The sequence below is a fragment of the Podarcis pityusensis genome (genome assembly GCF_964106645.2).
Source record: "Podarcis pityusensis genome assembly, chromosome: 7".
Classification (NCBI taxonomy): domain Eukaryota; kingdom Metazoa; phylum Chordata; class Lepidosauria; order Squamata; family Lacertidae; genus Podarcis; species Podarcis pityusensis.
The window spans coordinates 19,801,856-19,815,575 of NC_138031.1; positions in this window are offsets into that span (position 1 = coordinate 19,801,856).

Sequence of the window (13,720 nt, forward strand, 5' to 3'; positions counted from 1 at the left end):
GCACATGCAGCCCAAAGCTTCTCTTTGCACATTTGCAGAGGAAAAAGTAAATGGCCCCTGCTTTGTTCAGGAATGCCAACACACAATGCGCGCATGCTAGTTCTCTCTTACTTTGCCTGAAGCCAAAATATACTATGACAGATGTGAGTAATTTTGGACAAAGTGAAAGCGTTGGTGCCAAAGATGTTAGATCATTAACCAAGTAGATTCCTGCCTGGGACCTCTGCAGAATGCAGCTGCAATTCCATGGCAGAAAATGAAGGAAAGTGTTCACGCTTGCTATCACAGTTGTAATTTATAAATTATTTCTGTATAATAAAAATGGAGTGTGAAGATACATTAGGATCATCCTTTATTAAAATGTTCTAGCTCTGTTGAAAAAAAGTTTTAAAAACGCTTATGACAAACTGGACATAGATTAAATGAGACATTAATTTTCCTGTCTCCCTGCCCATTTTAGAGGGGAAAATACACACAAGTTAACAGTCCAAATGACTGTTTCCATGCAGCTGAACTGATTATACTTGATGTAAAGTGACAATTGATAACAAATTGTATTGACAGACCTTGATTGGATGTAATTACTTCACCCAGAGAATGGTTCTGAACAAATTAACCACAGCAGAATCTCCTTTTAATGATAAAAAGCTTCACTATCCCGATTAAGGTAACCATCACTATTTTTAATTAATACCTTTTCTCGCTTTAGTCTGTTGTTTTTAATCGTCAAAAGGCTTTAGAAAAAAATAATTAATTAAAATTTAGACTCTCCATTAGCGAAACACCAAGCATTAATTACAGTTTAATAATCAAAAACTGCAACCTCATTTCTTATTGAAGAAGAATTGATCTGAAGAGTTTCCGGGCAATGATACAAATGAAGATTATTTATTTATTTATTAGGCATTGGAATAAAACACTGAGAAACACCTTCAAGAAAATATCTCAAGAAACAGAATTCTCAGAATAAAAACAACAGCCCAGAGGAAAAGAGACACCTCTCTCTCCCCCCTACTGCCTGTCCCAGAGGCGCCAAAGGAGGTGTGAAGAGATGAAGTAGAACCTGCCTTCAAGACAGAATGCTAGGTTGCTTGCTAAGCAGCAGAAAAAAAGGACACACTATGATGAGCCCTCCCCATTCCTTTATATAGGTGCGTATCAGTGTTGGATCAACATCTCAGCTTTGAGTAGGTAGATCACCTGTTTGTGAATATTCATGCATTGGATATGTGCATTGCCTGCTGTGCCTTAAACTAGAGATTTGCATATCTATCACACCAATCTAGACATTAAAGCCATTGGAAAGAATCCTTCTCTGCATTCCTGTTCTCCAACAACTGGAAGCCAGGAAACCTATGACATTGGAACATGTTCCCCAGGACTATAAGATTGCAGCCTCTACATCCGTTTGTAGTAATTTACATTCTCTCCTCATAAGGCAGGGTGGGGAACTTACGGCCCTACAGATGTTGTCAGACTACAGCTCCCATCAACCCCAGCTGTCATGGTCAATGTTCAGGGATACTTGAATTGACAAAGCATAAATAAATGTATTAGTTGTCTACTGTGTGCTGCGTATGAAGCAATGATTCTTCAACAACAACTTTGTTGGACTGGTTATGTTGTTTGTATGCCTGATTATCGTGTTCCAAAGCGTTTGGATTTGATATTCTGCTTTATCAATACCCTAAGCAGTCTCAAAGCGGCCAACAACCTCCTTTCCCTTCCTCCCCCACAACAAACACTCTGTGAGGTGAGTGGGGCTGAGAGACTTCAAAGAAGTGTGACTGGCCCAAGGTCACCCAGCAGCTGCATGTGGAGGAACAGGGAATCGAACCCAGTTCACCAGATTATAAGACCACTGCTCTTAACCACTACACCACACTGGCTCTCATAGCAAATACTCTATTCCTAACTTTAAAATGGTAAGTATAATGCTGGTGGTCAACAGAAGAGGTTTAAAGACTCTAAGGCAAATCTTAAAAAATGTAGTATAAACACCGACAACCAGGAAACACTGGCCTGTGAGCGCTCCAGTTGGAGAACAGCTTTTACCAAAGGTGTCATGGGTTTTGAAGACACTTGAACTCAGGATGCAAGGGAGAAACATGCTAAGAGAAAGGCATGCTTGGCAAACTCTTACCATGATCAGCTCCCACCTGGAAACCTATTTCCCCACTGTGGAAGAACGTGTGGATCCAGAATTGGCCTCCATGGTCACTTACAGACTCACTTTTAAAACCGTGTTTATGGAAGACAATCTTGCTCAGCTACAAGTGATTGCCAAAGAAGAAGAAGAAGAAGAAGAAGCATATGAAACTTAATGTACCACTAGACAAGTCACTGTATTTATATGTTGTCCTTGTATTTACATGAAAAACAATAAAAATATTTTGGATTAAAAAGAAAATGTTCAGGGATAAGGGGAGTTATAGTCATTTAACGTCTGGAAGATGTTCCACCTCCGTCCTAAGGAAATAATGATCAAGAGTAGGACACCACAATTTACTGCTATTTACTGCTATTAATGCAATGCACACAATGGTCTCTCTGTGTGTTTGTGTTTGTGTTTGTGTGTGTGTGTATGGAAGTTTGTTTGTTTTTAGAGTAAAACTTTAAGAAAAAGTTGCCATTGTCTTTCTGGACCAGTTTCACATGTGTTTTCATCTCTCATATAAGACATACTCCTGCTGTGTAGAGGAAAATGAAAACAGCAATAGCTTGGCTGAGACCAAAGTCTCTTTCCTATCAGTGACACACACATACACAGTGCAGAAAGGATGGAATACATAGGGAAGGGGGTGGGGGGAGGAGGGGGAGGCTAGGCAACAAAAATGTGTTCCAGTATCTTGCCATACACTGCTTTTCTCTACAAAACAGATAAGGATGCATTTCCAAGGATACAGGCATTACTAATTCACAAGAGTATACCAATAACTTGAAAAGATTGCATGAAAAACAGTCATAAGCAAATATGCTGTGGAACCACAATAAAGGGTTTTGCAGCAGCTAATTTGTTCGATCTCATTTTAGTGTTGCCGAGTCATATTTCCTGCCTCGTAAATCCAAATTACAAAGCCAAGTATGACACTCTATTCCTCATATTCAGCTTGGATTTTAATTTGAGCCAGAGGGAAAGTTATGCCACCCTCCCCTTAATGCAAAGGACCACAATGGAATGGCAGAGCATCTATCTGCCTTGAATGCTGAAGGTCCCACATTCAGTCCTTGATATCTCCAGCTGGTTTGGGAAAGGTCCTACCTGAAACTCTGGAGAGCTGCTGTTAGTCAGTGTAGACAATACTGGGCTAGATGGAGCAATGGTCTGATGTGGAATAAGTCAGCTACCCAGTTTTATCTCTGCCTCTATCCAACCCCTGCCTCTCCATTCAGACAATTACCTTCCTTGTGGCTGGACAGAAGAAAGGCCTGTTCTGCTCTCCTTCCTCATCTAGCCCCTGGTATGTTGCCACAACTGTATATCAGGAGCCAGAAAAGCAGGGGAATATCCAGTATTAGTAGGAAGACTATACTTGTAGCATTTCTTCTGCCAAGCTCATAGCTGCAGCTCATCAAAAGGGAGGCAAGGACAAAGGAGTCTGGTCAGAATCTGGTCTAAACTAAATTTCTGAGTTTGGGGGTAAACAGTTCATATTGCCAAGCCAGATTCCAGGTAAAGTTGGGGAGTTTGCTCCATCAGCATTGCTCTCAACCGCACCAATTCCCTCGTTGTTGGCCTCATATTAGTGCCCTTCAAGGATACGTTTCAGCTAGGAAAAAGGAGGCACTGCAGCAGGCTCATTGAGAACTTTATTATTGTTGTTATTGATTATTAAATAAACAATATTTTTTCTTTATTACATTTCCTCACCCAAGGATCACAGGGCAGTTTACAATATAACAACACAAACATACATAACATGTATTTGTTCTGAGGAGATGTTTTGCCTGGGGGAGCTTCCAGTGTACTAGATAGAGAGATTTGGAGGGCTACATTCATTCCCTGGACCTGGGGCTCCCCACCTCTGATGAAAACACATACAGAGAGAAGGAGAGAGAGAGAGAGAGAGAGAGAGCAAAGCAAACAGTAAAGCAGACAGAGCATTATTAAGAAAAAGAAATGCAGAACTTCAAATGCCTCACAGATATGCAAATATATCAAAACTGTATGAGGGGATCCTCATAACTTCAGTTCAACTTTTATTTCATTCTACAAAGAAAACCCTCACATACCTCAGACTTTGAGAGAAACCAAATCTGCTTTGAAAATTATATTTCCCAACATCAGCCCAGCAAAATCCTCAAGAGGAGGCAAACCCTGCGCTGAACAACACATAAAAACAAGACGGGGAAATATCAGAAGCCTTAAAATACATTTTTTAAAATGGGAATTCCCCAGTGGAGAAAAGTACAAGAGCGCTTCAGAAAAAAAAGAACTTTCTAGCCATAAATTACACAAGAGCATTACCTTCCCCCTCATTCCCAGAGGAAACATTCGTATTACAGCCCAACAACTGTTTGAAATCCACTGTCCTCCTGACTCCCTCCAGCCAATTAAATACAATGCATTTTAATAAATAATAATGCCACTGGATTTATAAAGAAAATAGACTGCTTACATGACTGGAGAAAGAAGCTGATGCATATAAAATGAGAAGCATTAGAAAGAAAGTTATGGGATCACAGAAGATAAGAGAAGTAGTTTGATAAAGGAAACAGTATTTGCAGAAGGCACAGAATACAAATGGGCTCTCTTTGCAAAGAAAATACCGTTGCAAAGGTTGGGCACCACCCCCCTATCTCTGCCAAGTAGTAGCAAGATTCCAGGGGTTCCAGGGTTGTGTTTCCTTTGTGGGTTCAGAAACAGCAGAGGCTTCAGCGTTTTAAGATATTTGGTTTATTTTCCATCTAAAGTCTTCCATGGAGGGAGTGCAGAACATTACACCTTGAGAGTGTCCCTCATTGTCCCCCTCACAGCTTCAGCTTCCTCACAGCTTCAACCTCCTCCAGCCAAATAAGGTTCTGTCTTGGTTCTCCTTTCTTGTTCTCAGCACACCTGTCACCTGTCACACATACCCCTTGGCAACGCAAGCCCAGGCCCAAGGTTTGCTCTGTGATATAAGCCATCAACACATTTTGTCATGTTAATGGCTTGGCTTATCCCAGCCAGCTATGTGAAGCTGCCTGGGCTTGCGATCCTAAACCGAATGCAACAACGTTCATCAGTTTGCTCAAATTCTAGCTTTTTAACTGACTCTAGAGATTGTAGAGAGTCTGCCCTACACCAAACTCATAACCATACAACCTGATATTTGACACTGATATCCCGCATCTGTTGCCTTGCAAAGTAGTAGTGGACACTCCCCTCCCCCCACCTTTATACTAGAAAGCCATTGCATTCTAAGCCAGGTGCAAGTGTCATGGGCCAGAATCCATTTCACCTGCTGAATGGCAGCCTGAAGGGGGAGAAGGCAGAATGACTCCACCTGCAGGTGATCAGCCTTCAGGGACAGGAGGAAAATGCACTGATGAGAACCAGCTGATTTCAGCTTTCTTAAACTGAACTCTTAGCAGCTGTCAGATGCTGGAAACAATGCCTGTGGTTCCTGGCCCTATCTGGGTGCTTCCTGTTCACCATTTGGGCCCTTGGCTCTGTGATCATGTGGATGTTAGAATTCCTGCTCTGTGACTGCAGTCATGGGATTTTTCTCTATCACATGACGGTGTATGTTTTGACTTCACAAAGTGGGAAGTGACGGAAACAGGATGTTTGTGTTACTGTGTTCCATGAAGTGGGACTATTGTCCTTTGTTCTTTCTCTTTGCTGTCTGATGCTAGAGAGAGAGGGAGCCATGTTGCAGTGCTCCGTGTGTGTTTATATGTAAATAAAGTAGATTAGCCAAAATGCTGAGTTGCATTACACAAGCTGCGAAGACTCTGCGGATCCCTAAGTGTGCCGATGTCTGTTGGCATCAGTCACTATGATGTTTGGGCTGAAGAAAGCTTTTGAAGCTCCTGAACAATCGACCAGGAGGGAGAGAGCATGCCAGTCGGGCATGTGTCTCTGCCAGGGTCCTACTCGAATGTAGGACGAGCTCCTGACAGTGGATTCCCTGACTGCTGAACTGGACCCTTGGGTCTGTGGTCATCTGGGTTCCCTGACCTCTGGACTGTCTAAACTTTGTAGGTGGATTCTACTCTCAGGCAAATGTTCCTCAGCAATGGGACTCAGTTGGGGCTTCAACACCATATTGCCATAGGACAAGATTACATAAAATATCCATTAAATAGACCAATGAAATCAGATTCCAGAAGCAATCTGACCCTCCCCATCAAAAGTGTGCTACCTTGGGTCCAGTGATGAAGGATAGGAATGTTTGAAAGCAAGGCTTTTCGCATCATCTTTCCACGGCTTGGTGCCCTCCAAATATTTTGGATTAGAACTCCCATCGTCCCTAACCATTGGTAATTCTGGTTGGGGCTGATGGGAAATGCAATCCAGAACAATTGGCAGGCACTTGGATTAGGAAAGGTTGTCCCAACTGAAAATGCCTGCATGAAATTTACCACTGAGATAGGGTTTTGTCAAGACAGATGAAGACAGTACTTCTTCATGCAGTGCATCATTAAGCTACAGAACACACTGAGAGGCGGTGATGACCACTGCCTCATGGAGCCTCATGGACCACTGTCTTCATGGAGGAGTATGCTATCAATGGCTGCCAACCAGGACTCTGCTCCCACAGCTGGAAGCAGCAATGCTTCCACATACTAGTTACTGGAAACCACAGGAGGGCAGAGTGCTCTTATACTCAGATCCTGCTGGCTGGTTTTGCACAGGCATCTGGTCGGCCACTATAGAACAGGATGCTGGAGTAGATAGGTCATTGGCCTGATCCAGCAGGCCAATGCTGGATCATTCCTAAGTTCAAATTTAAGCTTGTTAATTTTCTTATAATCATGGTTCATCAACAATGAAAGATGAAATTAATCATCACACTGCATCACAAAGCACCAACGAAACATTCTGTTAAATATGAAGGTTAATTTGGACATAAAGATAGAAAATGAGCTTCCACCTTTTTCTAAGCTTAAAGCATAGCAATTAAATCAAATTATCTTTAGTATAAGATTAACACATTTATAAAGAATGTCACAACAAGTAAAGATGTCCTGTTGGTGACACATTTATCTTGATCTTCAAAGCAAAACACAATTTAAAACTCAGAAAAGAACTCTAACTACTTTGATTTTTTTATTTTTAAAAAACAGTTATTGCCTCACCATTAAAAACAACAACAGTTCTTGGCTCACCATATAATGGACAGATTAATAAATAAAGCACAATATCCTCTGTTTCCTCCCTGCTGTAGCTACACAAACTTTCCTCACGTTTTATTTATTATTTGCTAAAGAAACGCAGACAGCGTAGCTTTGAAGTACAGCCTTTTAAAAGAGATGCTTTGGGTTGGAATGTAAGATAAGTTTAAGCATGGCTGTTCAATATGGTCAGAGTTAATGAAATGATATTGCAAGGAAAACTGGGAATTAGAAATCACTTCAGTCCAAAGTTGTGAGCCTTCTCAAAAACTGTCTCATTAATTTTCCTCTTCTGAGTCATCTTATCAAGTGTGCTATGAAATTCCAAGGGTAAACCATACTGTGAGAGAAGAGTTTCACAATTATAGGCTGCTCTGACAGAATCAATAGAGAATAGTTTGGGGGGTGGCAGTTCTCACCTGACTTCCCAACAACCGAGTTACTGCTGCTTCCTGGAGGGAGAGAGAAAGGGGTATGGTAGCAGGGAGTTCAAATGCACCTGGAAGACAAGAGCCATATGCAGCATTATTACATAACAACCAGATGACATTGACTCTGTATTGGAATATATGAAAGCTCCCATGAAAAGCATTATCCTTTATCTTACAAACTAAAATGGAAAACCTTCCCTTCCGATTAGGGGAAGGGCTATAGAGCATTTGCCTTGTATGCAGAAGGTATCAAGTTCAATCCTGCGTAGGGCTGGGGAATCTCTTCTGTCTGAAACCCTGGAGAATTCCTGCCAATCAGTGTAGACTATTTGTATTTGGGACCGTGTATAATGAATGTGCTGCTCTACTAAGCAGTGTGCCTGACCTAAAGTACAAAGGGGAACTGTGTGGGATTTGAATCTCCCAACCTTGTAGACTCAAGCCTACCTGGAACGTGAGAACTATTCCACTGAACCACATTAGGTGGCTAATGTGCATTAAAGGAAGATATGCTGGCCAATAAAAGATCTGGGGTTGATGAATGAGGTGAAACAGGGTGATCTCCATGCCCCCGAAGCCTAATGCCTCTCCGTTTCTGTACTTTTCCATACCATATGCAATTCAATGTTATTTCTTATATAATAGTCTCTAGCAAGCAGTGAGGCTCGTGAGTGTGTGTGATTGTTTGTGTGTGCACAGAAACACACACAAACATTGGGGAGTCTGTAAAGTTTCCTGAAACATCTCAGATGAACACTTCTTTTTCAGGGTGATCTATTGCAATTTAATTTCTTGAGTTGTTCCATGAGCAGAATTTGTTACCTTGCCAAATCAAACAGTCCCTTACCTCTATTGGCTTGCAAAGGGAAGCCCTCCAGATAGATATTTTCTCATCAATGTCTGTGCTGAAAAATGAGGCAAACCCTAATCACAGAGTCTCCCAGCATCACTTTATGCTTTCAGATTGCTCTCTGCCTACTACAAAGACCTGGTGTGTGTGAGCTCATGGCTCATTTTCTCCTGGTGAGCTATCATTCCATTTGTCAATTCAGAAGGCTTCCGCTACATTTCAGAACAAAGCAAGGGGTCTCTGACTGACTGCTCATTTCCTTATCTCCATCTTGGCAGAGATGTAATGCTGTTCACCTGTATTATAGCAATCAAATTTACAACCACAATTGGGGGAAAAAAACCTGAGTAGATTTGCAGGATAATTTTTGAGGTGGGAGTTTCATCACAAAGTTACCTTTACCTGAATATAATGGAGCTGGTAGACAGCTGCCCTGGATGCAGAATTAACCTCCACCTCCATGGACAGCTGTGAACCCCAAACAACCCCCTGGAGTCTTCTGCAATGCAATGGGCTTCATAGCTGACTTAGTTGTTTTCCTCCCTAGGCATGAGAAATGCAGAAAGTGTTCCCTAATTAGTTTCTTTTCTTTCTTTCTTTATTTATTTTGAAAACCACTATATGAGATGATCTGCTCTACTCTCATAGACATTAATGAAGAGGAGAAAGAATTTGCCCATGTGAAGACTATCAGGTGGAAACTCTTACACATATGGTTCTTAAATGTAAACTATATGTTGATCTCCACCAGCAGTTCCTAGATCTACTCTGCATCCCCAAATGGCAACCGGAGTTAGAGGTCATACATTTTCTATTATTGGGGGAAAATCAGGAGCTCACCAAGTTAGTGGCTAAAGATCTTTATCTGGTTTTTGTCGTCGAAACACATTGCAGACGTCTGATCTCCCTGGAGACCTAGAGATGTAATGTTAGACTGCTTTGCCTCTTTCATTTGACAAATGTTTTGTGTCACTGGGAAGGCGGTAATTCTGTATTGATTTGCTATGGATCTTTGTATGTGATGCCAATAAAAGGTTTAATGATGATGACATTAATGAACACCTACGTTACAAACATGGGAAGTGCCTGCTGGAACAGACCAATGGCCCATCTAGTCTAGCATCTTGTTCTCACAGTGGCCAACCCAATGCCTTGAGAAACCAGAAGGAAGGACCTGAGCTCCCTTCCTATTTGTGACTTCCAGCCACTGGTATTCAAAGGCATGCTTCCTCCGGCAGAACACAGTAGATGCAGAACACAGCCACCATGACTAGTAGAAAAGGGCAGGCTGGTGCAGGCATTAAGTCTGTGTATCTTGGTGTTGTGAGATATTTCTGTTCTGTTGGATCCAGTGCCCAGGAAGCACACATACACATCCTGGGAAATCCACAACTGAACAGAAACATGGTATTGAATAATCCCTTCAGGCAAGGACTGCCTCTTATTGTGTGCTTCTCCTTTCCTGCTCTTGATGTTAATTGACTCAATGTACGTGATCACCCTACGACAAAGTGAACAGTAACAAACAGCAACACCAAGCCGCAATGACAGTACACTTAATATGTCCTCAGTGGAATTCCCCTCAGACCAAATTCTTTTAAAATGTGAACTCATTTCCAGGCTTGCTCTCATCTCCTCAGCTTGAGATAATAAAAGTCCCCCCCCCCCCCAAAAAAAAGATAAATTAAATTTGCAGCTGCTTGGGGTGAATTTAGAAAATATTGAATCAGGCAGGTTTCCAGCTGGGCTACAGCTGCAAGACAGCTATTCCAGTCCTCCTGTGGAAAAAGCACACTAATCTGCTTCTCTAAACTGCAGTAATCTACCCAGAATCATCCATATGACACATTTAAAAAAACAACAACAACCTTTGCATACATACAACAGTTGTTATGCTGGAAATGTATTCTGAACGCAGTGCTCCCCCATCCTGCCAATGCAGTTATGTTCTTAAATGCAAGCTGCAAAGCAGAAAATGACCCCACAAAAGTTTTGTATTCAGGACTCTGCAATATTTGGGATGTGCTCAATGGCATGCAGATGGCAGGGTGGAGGTGAGAGAAAGAGCTAATTGCCATCAAGATTACCAGAAAGAACAAATATACTGCCCCTTTTTATTGTTAACATGCACGTGCACTTTGATTTCTTTTTTATTATTATTAAAAAATTTCTTGATTTACAAAAGTGTGTGCGATGTCTCTCTCATATTTCCCCCCCCCATGTAACATTTTTACAAATCAGTTTCATTTGTTGAGACATTAGGAAGAAAAGGGGGAAAGAGGTGGGGGGGGAGATAGGTGGGGGGTGAGGGCGGGTGGCGATATTTCTATTTTACTTACTATATGCAGGGTTTGGTCTCAGCGTTGCTTGTGCAGGTTCTCTGTTGTTCACTTGTGTTCCTTTGGTGGTGAGAGAGGTTGGGATTGGCCTAGGGTGTGGTTATTCATTTGTGGTTGGTTGTGGTGGTCTTTGTTTTCATGTGTAAGTGGGTGGGTGGGCGGGTGTTTTGGATCAGGTTAGCCGTATTGATTCATATGCTGTTGGTGGATTTTTGTTATTGTCTTGTTGGGCTGTGTATGTGATAAAGGGGAGCCATACCGGGGTGAAGGTGTCTTCTTCTATTTGTCCCCGTGTCAGATGCACGACACTTTGAAACTGCACAACCCACTGCTCTCCTGCTCTTGAGATACAGAGAAATATCATTAAGTTTGCATTTGAAGGTGAGCTTGTGGAATTGATTTATTGGCGTGACCCCGCTAATTGATTTACGGTCCACAATTAGCTCTTTATGCCCGGCGCGCTTCCTCCGAGCTGCGCCACTCAGCTCCGTCTCCAGTAGCTCTCCAGTCACGCCTCAGCAGAGTTGAACACAGCAGCGAAAACTGTCACGTAGCTTCACTTAGCTTCAGACAAACACACAGAGCCCGGTTTGTCTATTTACAGTTCTTTATTCCGACATTCCCCAGGAAATCTCCTGGGCTCACCGCAGCCATGACGAACTGCGACCTCTTTCTCACAGAGACCAGAGGGGAACAGAGTAAACTCCTCCCAGCTCCTCCCAGCTTCGAAAGCTGACGTCAGAATGTTGAGGCATCATGGGAACAACTTAACCTGTTAAGTTCCAAACCCAACACCCCCTCTTGCCGAACCATTCTGACAAGACCTTTTTGAGTTCAACACCTTCCCTTTGCCTTGTGCCCCTTCCCGGCATCTTTCCCAGGCACCTGTTGAACCCCTTCAACATTCCCAGAATCACACTGTGCGACACTTTTCCACGCACTTGTGACCTGATACCCTACTGACCCATTTGGGCCAGCAGTTGTGTCTTCTCCGTCAGATCCTTCCCCCTCTGACTTGACACCCTGTTTGTGAGCTTTCTCCATTACGCTAACCGGAGATGAAGCCTCACACCTGGACACTCCTTTCACAACCTTTGGAGATGCCCAGACCTGCCCTGAACCCTGATCTTGGACCTGGTCCCCATCACCGGGTTCTGAACCCTGATCCTGGACCTGGTCCCTATCACCGGGATCAGCCTCTGGCTCCCTTTCCTCCTCAGAATCAGACAGACATTCTGAGAGAAAATCAGGACCATCCCTGAGTCTTGAACACCCATCCTGTTCACAGAACTCAGCCTGCTTACTGACCAGCAGCTTGGTTTGATCACCCTCTGGGTATGCAAACTTCCACCCATTGGTTGCAGGATCATATCCACAGAAGATCATTTCCTGAACCTTTGGACCACCTGCCTCAAAGAGCTCAAAGGGCTCTTTGGCTACCCTCCCAAACCCGGGAAAACCATGTACCTGTGCACCCTTGCATGCCCTGCACCCTAGGGACCTCCCACATTTCCGGAGTTTGTACCCTTTTGTGCACCTGTGCAGCTTTTGCACATGACTGGGAACCTTAGCACACTGCGCCTGTGCTTTTCCAGCATTCCCACCACCCTCCAGAGGTGACTCCAGAACAAAGAGATTGTTCTGCCCCCTTTTCACGTTGGCCACTTGTTTCCCCCCTCTGAAAATGGAACAGGTGTCATTTTCAAAGCAAATTTTGTATCCCTGCTTCATTAGAGCTGATACAGATAACAAACAACAATTCAGTCCCGGCACAACGTAGACCTCTAGCTCCTCCTGTAAAGGAGAAAAAAACATGTTAGCCACAGCAGAAACCGACTTTCTCATTCCGTCTGCTAACATCACAGTTGTGTCCTGTTGAAACAGCCCTGCAGTTCCGCATTTTGCCAGCAGGCTTGCTTAGGTGATGACCAACAGCAGTATTCAAAACCCAGCGCATCACCGTGTCCTGGCTGGAGTTGTTCTTCACAGTTGCCATAGAAGCAGTGATAAGAAAACAACCCTCCCCAGCGTCTGAGCCACGTCCTTCCCTTGCGTTCCCACGCTGGCCTCCTCTCCGAGACTGATTCCCATGGGAACTCAGCTGGTTGACCTTGGGACCTTCCTGCCCAGCTGTCTCCACTCTCCATGGGCAGCAACGACGAACTCCAGTGGAAAAACACTGCCCGGGGCTCCTCCCAGCCGGCCTCCTTCTCCTTCTTCCGGAAAAGCACTCCTTGCCAGCTCCGCCCCCTCTGGCCTGGCTCCCACTGTGGCTTTCTGGGAACCTGCTTTGTTGACATTCCACTCCAGCACGCACAGTGGACAAGCCTTTACACTTGCCTTTGGAATCCTTCGCCCCCCCGACCTGCTCACCAGCGCTCCTTGAGGCTAAAGCATCAGGAACAGGGGCTGCAGCCATCTCTAGACTTTTCTCAATACTTCTCCAGGGCTCTGGCCTCCGGCTGAAGCTTCACAGCAAACGCAGCAGCACATTCCCAGACAGCCCTTGCTCAACTTCTTAGAGTGAGCATTTCAAACGCAATGTCCTCCAAGACCTGGCTGCCTGCCATTGTCTTCCGTTCTCCCAAGGGGCCCCAAGCTGTACTCACAGATTACAAGCTCCTCCGGCACCCATCCGTGGAGAAACGATTTCTTGCTGCTCTCAGCTCCGCAGCACTCAGCTCTCAGCACAGGCAAATCACTTTGTGTCTTTCAGCTGCTCTCTTAGCTCCGCAGCTACTCCTTTGCCTCCTAGCAACAGGCAAAAATCTCACCGCCTC